The sequence below is a fragment of the Penaeus monodon genome, chromosome 10 (assembly GCF_015228065.2).
Source record: "Penaeus monodon isolate SGIC_2016 chromosome 10, NSTDA_Pmon_1, whole genome shotgun sequence".
Lineage (NCBI taxonomy): Eukaryota > Metazoa > Arthropoda > Malacostraca > Decapoda > Penaeidae > Penaeus > Penaeus monodon.
The window spans coordinates 32615783-32624518 of NC_051395.1; the positions used below are offsets into that span (position 1 = coordinate 32615783).

Sequence of the window (8736 nt, forward strand, 5' to 3'; positions counted from 1 at the left end):
TATTGAAGTGTATGATTTAGGGGTCTCCAATTTTGTCGTCGAAGTGGTGCTTTTTCTTCCTCTTCTTACCAAACATGAGAAGAAATAAAAAGCATTGAAGGATGCACCTTCCCCCTTTGAATTGTCCAGATGACTTCGGGGTAACATAAGGTATCATTACATATACATAGATATACTATACATGACGCCTATCCTTTCAAAACACACACACCACACACAACACCACACACACACACACACACACACACACACACATATATATATATATATATATATATAATATATATATATATATTATATATATATATATGCATACATCTATGTACATTGCACTATAGATTTCACATAATGTAAAAACAAAGTATGTCTGTACCCAAATGTTGAGGCAGCTTTGTTAACGATGCAGAATCGGAGGTTTTATATATTTTACTTCAATGCTACGAGTTTTGAAAGCAGTTAAAATAAGTGGAGAATACGTGGGTCATGGTGTAGTGGTTTACACATCTGTCTAACACACAGAAGGTCCCAGGTTCGAGCCCTGGTGAGCACAGATTTTTTCAAATTCAAAAAGTTTATACATCTGTAATTAACCGTCTCTGGTTCACTAGCTATCTTACCTAAGGATATATGGCTAACTGCCAGGAGACGCTACTTTGTAGTCAAGCTCATGTAAAAACATCAAATAATTGTACTTATATGTGTGCATCTTATATATAAATATATTAATATATTTACCTTATATAGTGTATGTGTGTATGTATATGTATTTATGTAATGTGTATATATATATATATATATATATATTATATATATATATATATCTATATATATATATATATTTATATAATATTATAGATATATGAAATATATATTATATTTATTATATGCTCGTATATATATTATGTAATTATATATTATTATATATATATATATAGTATATATATATTATATATATATATCATATATACACAGACATTCCTGACAGTTTTAATATACCAATTTTTCGATGCATTTGGGACAGAGTCCGACAACGACATGGAGCCAAGTAGTTCGTCAAACACCGCATCGGTGATGGCGTAAAAAGATACTCATTTACTATACAAGCATCTATATAATGTATATGTATTTATGACACACATACACTTGTGTAAATACTATTCAGTCCTTATTTACACACACACACACACACATACACACACACACAGATATAAATATAATATATATATATATATATATATATATATATATATATATATATATATATATATTCTCCTTTTGTTCATTTTTGCCTGTTATTTCCATACTTTCTCTAGCTGAGTATATTCAGACTCTACAACAAAATGCATCTTCCTTTATACCATTGTCCTAATCTGAACTGTCAGTACGTTCTCTGAATAGAGACATAGATGAGAACTCGCCGGCGCGTCCCTCACTCATTTCAATCTTCTGTCTTTCAGGCACTCATAAAGTTTTCTTCAGAACTACATATATATATATTACTAACTTCTCAAGGGCCCGTTCGATACATGACTGTATTCTTCTCCAAATATGGAAATGATATGTACATTTTTACATGATTCTGCGTGTTTTATCTTACATTTTACCACGGAATATATATTTGGCGTCTGGTTTCCCTTTCTGCATGAAGCTAAAACATGAAACTTTTTCTAGTAGATTTATTTCTCGGAATTTTGTTATTCTTCTTGTGACCGTCTTCAAAACAAGTCGAGATGATAAGGAGATCAGTCAGCCACATTTTATCATCATGGTTCAAGTTCCTGGATTGAAGAACTACCATTTACTGAAGATTATTTTTTTTCCATTACTACCCTTTTCACGCTTACTTCTACCGACCATTTTTAAGTTAATGGATCTGTATGTACCTCTATCTCCTCTGGTTTTATTTTGCATAATGAATAGCTCCTTGAAGTACTATTTTGAATTCTCCACCTGTTTTGAATTCTATCCTTCCAACCAACATTTTACTATCTTTATTGTTTAATGTTGCTTCTTACTTAATGTCTTCTTTTATTCCATTTTTCTGGTTTGTAATTGTGCAAATCTGGCTTTCTTTTTCTTTCAGTTCCTTATTTTTGCACCTCTGTTTCTATTCATGCGGGAATAAATTATTATTTATTCCCGCATGCCGACTGATCGCAAAAAAAAATAAATATGAAAATAATGGTATCACAAAATTATGCAACACTGCAACGTCAACTTCACTTCAGCAATGTGAACTAAATATAACATCAGAAAATAGTAGGTTTGCTCGCAGGACACGTGCTCATGATGTAGTGGTTATCACATCTGTCTAACACACAGAAGGTCCCAGGTTTTGAGCCCCGGTGAGCACAGTGTTTTTCATACTGAAGACTTCATAAATCCCCACGACTGTTTCTGGATCACTGGCTACCACCCCCTAGGGATATGTGGCTAACTGCCAGAAGACGCAACGCAACTCTACAGTCAAGCGCATACTATAACATCAAATGCTTGTATTTATATAGGTGTGTGTATTTACATATGGATCGATTTCATTTTCTTTACATTCACCTATGCTTCTTTATCAGTGTTTTACATTTATGCCCTACATACGTATTTATAGATGCACACGTGCACGCGTGTACACATGCACGTACGCACAATCAAACAAACAAACATACACACACGCATACATACACATATACATATAAATATGAATAAATAAATAAATAAATATATATATATAAAATCTATATTATATATATATATATATAATATATATATATATATATATATATATATAATATATGCATATGTTTATGTGTGAATTATACAACACACGCACATACACACACACACACACACACACACACATATTATATATGTATGTATGCGTGTGTGTATGTTTGTTTTATGAAGTGTTTCAGTATGAAAACACTGTGCTCACCAGGCTCGAACCTGGGAAACCTTCTGTGTGTTAGACAGATGTGATAACCACTACACCATGAGCACGTGTCCTGCGAGCAAACCTACTATTTTTCTGATGTTATATTTAGTTTCACATTGCTGAAGTGAAGTTGACGTTGCAGTGTTGCATAATTTTGTGATACCATTATTTTCATTTTTTATTTTTTTTGAGTTCAGGTATATGGCAAATTAACACTAACGCAAAAAACTTAATTATACACTTTCGCAAAATTGTATAAAATTAACTTTGAACCGCACTAATGATCAACTTCCCCCCCCCCCCCCCAACTTGTACAGTACCACACTATACCAGACTTTAAGTAAGGGTACTGATGGCTTGCAAATCTATATGAGTCTTGGTATAGAAAATAGGGAGAGTAATTGTCAAAGCAAAGGGTGAAACACAGGAGTGGTGCAAAATAGGGACACAAAAGAAAAAGAAAACTAAACGCTACAGTTAAAAAAATACATGAATTAGAAGCAGCAGTAAAATATTGGTTAGGACAGAATTCAAAGCAGGTGCAAAGAGTACTTCGAGGAGCTACTCAGTATACAAAATAGGAGAAATCTGAGGAAACAAATGCACAGTGTGTAGAGGAAAGTAAAGGATATAGGCGTGGGAAAATCATCCTCGGTACATGTTAGTTTTGCAATTCAGGAACTTGGACCACGAGGAAAAAATGTGGCTGACAAATCTTTGCATGCAGAGTAGTTTTGAGGACCGTAAAATGTGTGAAAAAGATTCCGAGTGGAGTGCAAAAATTCCGTAAAACAAAACTACTGTAATATGGCTTGGAAAAGAGGACGAGAAGGTCTTTATGGTCTGGCTGCGTGGCATAAAGGGAATCCGTGGTAATCCGTGGTAAATAAAAGATAAAATACGCAGAATCATGTAATGGTCTACATATCCATATCAGGAAAAAAAACTATGGTTGTGTATCCAAGGTGTTATACTACAGCTTACTGAAGAAGTTACCATATGTGTATGTAGCTCTGAAGATAACATATGAGCGGCTGAAAGTCTTGAGACATTGAACAGTGAGATAGAAGAGTTTGAGATGAGTGAGGAACTGCACCGGTGTCACTTCTGCAGAATGGTAACATGAATGTATTGGCATTCCAGATCAGGACAGTGGTGCCCAGGAAGATGAGTTTTGTTGTAGAGTCTTAAGAAGCACTGCAAGAGAATGTGTGGAAATACGAATGCATAGAAGTCATAAGTGTTTGTATGTGTATGTGTGTAAATGAGGATAAATAGTATGTACATGCTTGTATGATTGTATCTATAAAAACAGGACATATATGTAAAATCTGACAAATAGGCATAGGTGTATGTATATGTAAAAGAAATATGTTTATATATAAACAGACACATACATATATGAATATCAATCATTTGATGTTTTGATATGCACTTGACTATAGTAATGTGTCGCGTCTACTGGCAGTTAGCCACATATCCGTAGGTGTGATAGCCAGTAATCCAGAGACAGTTATGGGGGATTTATAAAGCGTTCAATATGAAAGCGCTCTGTGCTCACCAGGGATCGAACCTGGGATCTTCTGTGTGTTAGACAGATGTGATAACCACTACATCATGAGCACTCTCCTTTCCTGTTATTCTTTTACTCATGATACTGAAATACCATGCATTAAAAGTACCTTATTAAAACTCGTCTCTGCCTAGTTATAATCTTGCCAAATACTTTGTTTTACCTTATGTACAATCTATAGTATAGAGGTACATATAATATACATGTATGTATGTGTCTTAATGAGCGTTTATCTATCTACATAGTATGTACAGGGTTTTACATGTCACCCCAGGTCCTGTAGACAGTTACGTACTGGTGGAAAGGGGAAGGTGTGTTCGTCAGTGACTTCGCACATTCCATGTTCGGAAAGTATATAAAGTATAAAAAAGATACCCCCTGAACTGATCATTGCTTGTCGTATTTAATTCGAAGTGTGATGCTGACATTGCTACAAGGACAGTGTTGCAGAATTATGACACCATCTTTTTTGTATTTGGAATCGAGTTCAGTTGTGTAGCGTAATTCGGGGCAAGGCGAGACGTGGGGTAAAATGGGAAACTTGGAGATGTTTCCAAAGGAAAAGGCCTCGTTTTCGCATAGATTTCATCAAAATTATTAAAAATACATTGTTTCGAGTCTCCTTTGTCTCTGACTTGTGGTTTTCAACCGAAGAAGACTCACATCGCGAAGAAAGTAATGCTTTTATCAAGGTGAGTTCATGGTTAGCATTGCTTGCCGCTCGTCTTACTCGAGGTAGCATACGCAAAAATACCAGTTGCTAAAGCATATAATACCTTTAAGGTCGACCTCCATGGGTTTTAAACCAAGTTCAATTCATCCCATACCAAAGAAAACTAATAGGGTCAACTTTTCGTTTTATTGTTATTATGAATTTAATATTTGCTTGCGCTTTGGGGAAGATGCGACATCTTGGATGTACGATCATGGCCTAAGATGCTGTAAACATGGTGCATGTAGTAAAGTGCAAATAAGGTAGAAATGACCAAAATATGTTGCATTCGCTTATCTTTTGATTACAGTGCAGTAAATGTTCGTTGTGGTTTCATGAAGCCAGCTGTTCTTTTCTACCAATTGCTGATTTCAAGTGTGACTTTTTTATAGACTTAAAGTTTTTTATATTCTTTAAATCTTAGTGTTAACAAATAAGGGGATTCTTGTGGTGTTACTTCCGAGGTATGTTAAGCAGGTTTCATTGAAAATTTAGTTGGGTTTAAACTTTCAGACAGGAACAGCATGCGATTAAATTGATGCAGCTTTTCAAAGGGTTCAGTAAGAATGGCTGTGTAATTTTTTCAATTTCGTAACAAATGATTATGATATTTCATGTTGAAAACATATGTTTTTTGCATTTATATGCTAATGTTTTGAAATCTAGGATAAGCTTTGCAAATAGGTGAATCAAAGTCACTTATAATATTGTTGTCTCATCTTGCCCCATATGAGGCGCAAAATGAGACAATTTAGTTTTGTGTATTAATTTTTTATTTGCTACTTATGTTAAGTTAATTTATGATTTTTAAAATTAAATCTGCAGGAGTGGTCTTAGTTTAATTATTTGGCAAAACTTGCATTTAATTACAGTTACAGTTTGTGTTAAAAAATACAGTTATTTCTTAAGTGTCTCGTCTTGCCCGAATTACAAGAACTTCAGCCGCACTTAGATCCCCTGCATTTTTTTTCACTGACACTACATTATTTTCCCTCTGATGATAATTGCAACCACTGCCTTTTATTGCTATATACTCTATGGTTCTTTCGAATGACTACTGAAAACGAAGTTATTTTGACAATTGTATATTTCCTACATGATGATATTATTAAGGCAAAAGTATATCTGGATTATTAGTAAAATCATATCACAGAATGAATAATTTCTAAAGGGAAATGTTTATTTCATACATAAGCACATATATTTTTATGCTTTTTGATATTTCTATCATATAGTTATCATACTCATATAAACATTATTTGACAATTATATGATTGCTAGTAAGATCAGTCGGTATGCGGGAATAAATAATAATTTATTCCCGCATGAATAGAAACAGAGGTGCAAAAATAAGGAACTGAAAGAAAAAGAAAGCCAGATTTGCACAATTACAAACCAGAAAAATGGAATAAAAGAAGACATTAAGTAAGAAGCAACATTAAACAATAAAGATAGTAAAATGTTGGTTGGAAGGATAGAATTCAAAACAGGTGGAGATTCAAATAGTACTTCAAGGAGCTATTCATTATGCAAAATAAACCAGAGGAGATAGAGGTACATACAGATCCATTAACTTAAAAATGGTCGGTAGAGTAAGCGTGAAAAGGGTAGTAATGGAAAAAAAATATCTTCAGTAAATGGTAGTTCTTCAATCCAGGAACTTGAACCATGATGATAAATGTGGCTGACTGATCTCCTTATCATCTCGACTTGTTTTGAAGACGGTCACAAGAAGAATAACAAAATCCGAGAAATAAATCTACTAGAAAAAGTTTCATGTTTTAGCTTCATGGCAGAAAGGGAAACCAGACGCACAAATAGATATTCCGTGGTAACTGTAAGATAAAACACGCAGAATCATGTAAAAATGTACATATCATTTCCATATTTGGAGAAGAATACAGTCATGTATCGAACGGGCCCTTGAGAAGTTTAGTATATATAATATATATGTAGTTCTGAAGAAAACATATGAGTGCCTGAAAGACAGAAGATTGAAATGAGTGAGGGACTGCGCCGGCGAGTTCTCATCTATGTCTCTATTCAGAGAACGTACTGACAGTTCAGATTAGGACAATGGTATAAAGGAAGATGCATTTTGTTGTAGAGTCTGAATATACTCAGCTAGAGAAAGTATGGAAATAACAGGCAAAATGAACAAAAGGAGAATATATATATATATTATATATATATATATATATATATATATATATATATATATATATATATATCTGTGTGTGTGTGTTGTGTGTGTGTGTAAAATAAGGACTGAATAGTATTTACACAAGTGTATGTGTGTCTATAAATACATATACATTATATAGATGCTTGTATAAGTAATTGAGTATCTTTTTACGCCATCACCGATGCGGTGTTTGACGAACTACTTGGCTCCATGTCGTTGTCGGACTCTGTCCCAAATGCATCGAAAAATTGGTATATTAAAACTGTCAGGAATGTCTGTGTATATATATATATATAATATATATATATGAGCATATAATAAATATAATATATATTTCATATATCTATAATATTTATATAATATATATATATATATATATATATATATATATATATATATATATATATATATAAGATGCACACATATAAGTACAATCATTTGATGTTTTCACATGAGCTTGACTGCAAAAGTAGCGTCTCCTGGCAGTTAGCCATATATCCTTAGGTAAGATAGCTAGTGAACCAGAGACGGTTAATTACAGATGTATAAACTGTTGAATTTGAAAATAATCTGTGCTCACCAGGGCTCGAACCTGGGACCTTCTGTGTGTTAGACAGATGTGATAACCACTACACCATGAGCACGTATTCTCCACTTATTTTTACTGCTTTCTAACTCGTAGCATTGAAGTAAAATATATAAAACCTCCGATTCTGCATCGTTAACAAAGCTGCCTCAACATTTGGGTACAGACATACATTGTTTTTACATTATGTGAATCTATAGTGCAAATGTACATAGATGTATGCATATATATATATATATATTATATATATATATATATATATATATATATATATATATATATATATATATATTTTTTTGTGTGTGTGTGTGTGTGTGTGTGTGTGTGTGTGTGTGTGTGTGTGTGTGTGTGTGTGTGTAAGGATAGGCGTACATGTTAGTATATCTATGTATATGATATATGATACCTTATGTTACCCGAAGTCATCTGGACAATTGCAAGGGAGAAGGTGCATCCTTCAATGCTTTTTATTTCTTCTCATGTTTGGTAAGAAGAGGAAGAAAAAGCACCACTTCGACGACAAATTGGAGACCCCTAAATCATACACTTCAATAGGTAGGCCCGTGTCCCAGTACTGAACAGTGCGTGTGTGAAGTTCGAACGACTTTACGAACCGGCTGATGTTGACATTTCTTCGAAGACAGTGGTGCAGAACCGTGACATTATCTATTTTGTAATAAAAATCGACGAGTTATGCTATACAAAATTCACTTGCTTAATACATTTACTTAAAGTGAAATGAACTTTCAGC

The 8736-nt window shown here is 33.6% G+C and overlaps 4 non-coding genes across 4 annotated transcripts; 1 reads left to right on the top strand and 3 right to left on the bottom strand.

The window, feature by feature from the left end:
* The first annotated feature begins 476 nt into the window (after positions 1-476).
* Trnav-aac lies at positions 477-550 on the top strand. Its single transcript has one exon. It is a non-coding gene; the product is annotated as a tRNA-Val (tRNA).
* Positions 551-2920: 2370 nt separating this feature from the next.
* Trnav-aac lies at positions 2921-2994 on the bottom strand. The gene has a single exon. It is a non-coding gene; the product is annotated as a tRNA-Val (tRNA).
* A 1487-nt stretch (positions 2995-4481) lies between these two features.
* On the bottom strand, positions 4482-4554 carry Trnav-aac. The gene has a single exon. It is a non-coding gene; the product is annotated as a tRNA-Val (tRNA).
* A 3416-nt stretch (positions 4555-7970) lies between these two features.
* Positions 7971-8043, bottom strand: Trnav-aac. Its single transcript has one exon. It is a non-coding gene; the product is annotated as a tRNA-Val (tRNA).
* Between the last annotated feature and the right edge of the window lie 693 nt (positions 8044-8736).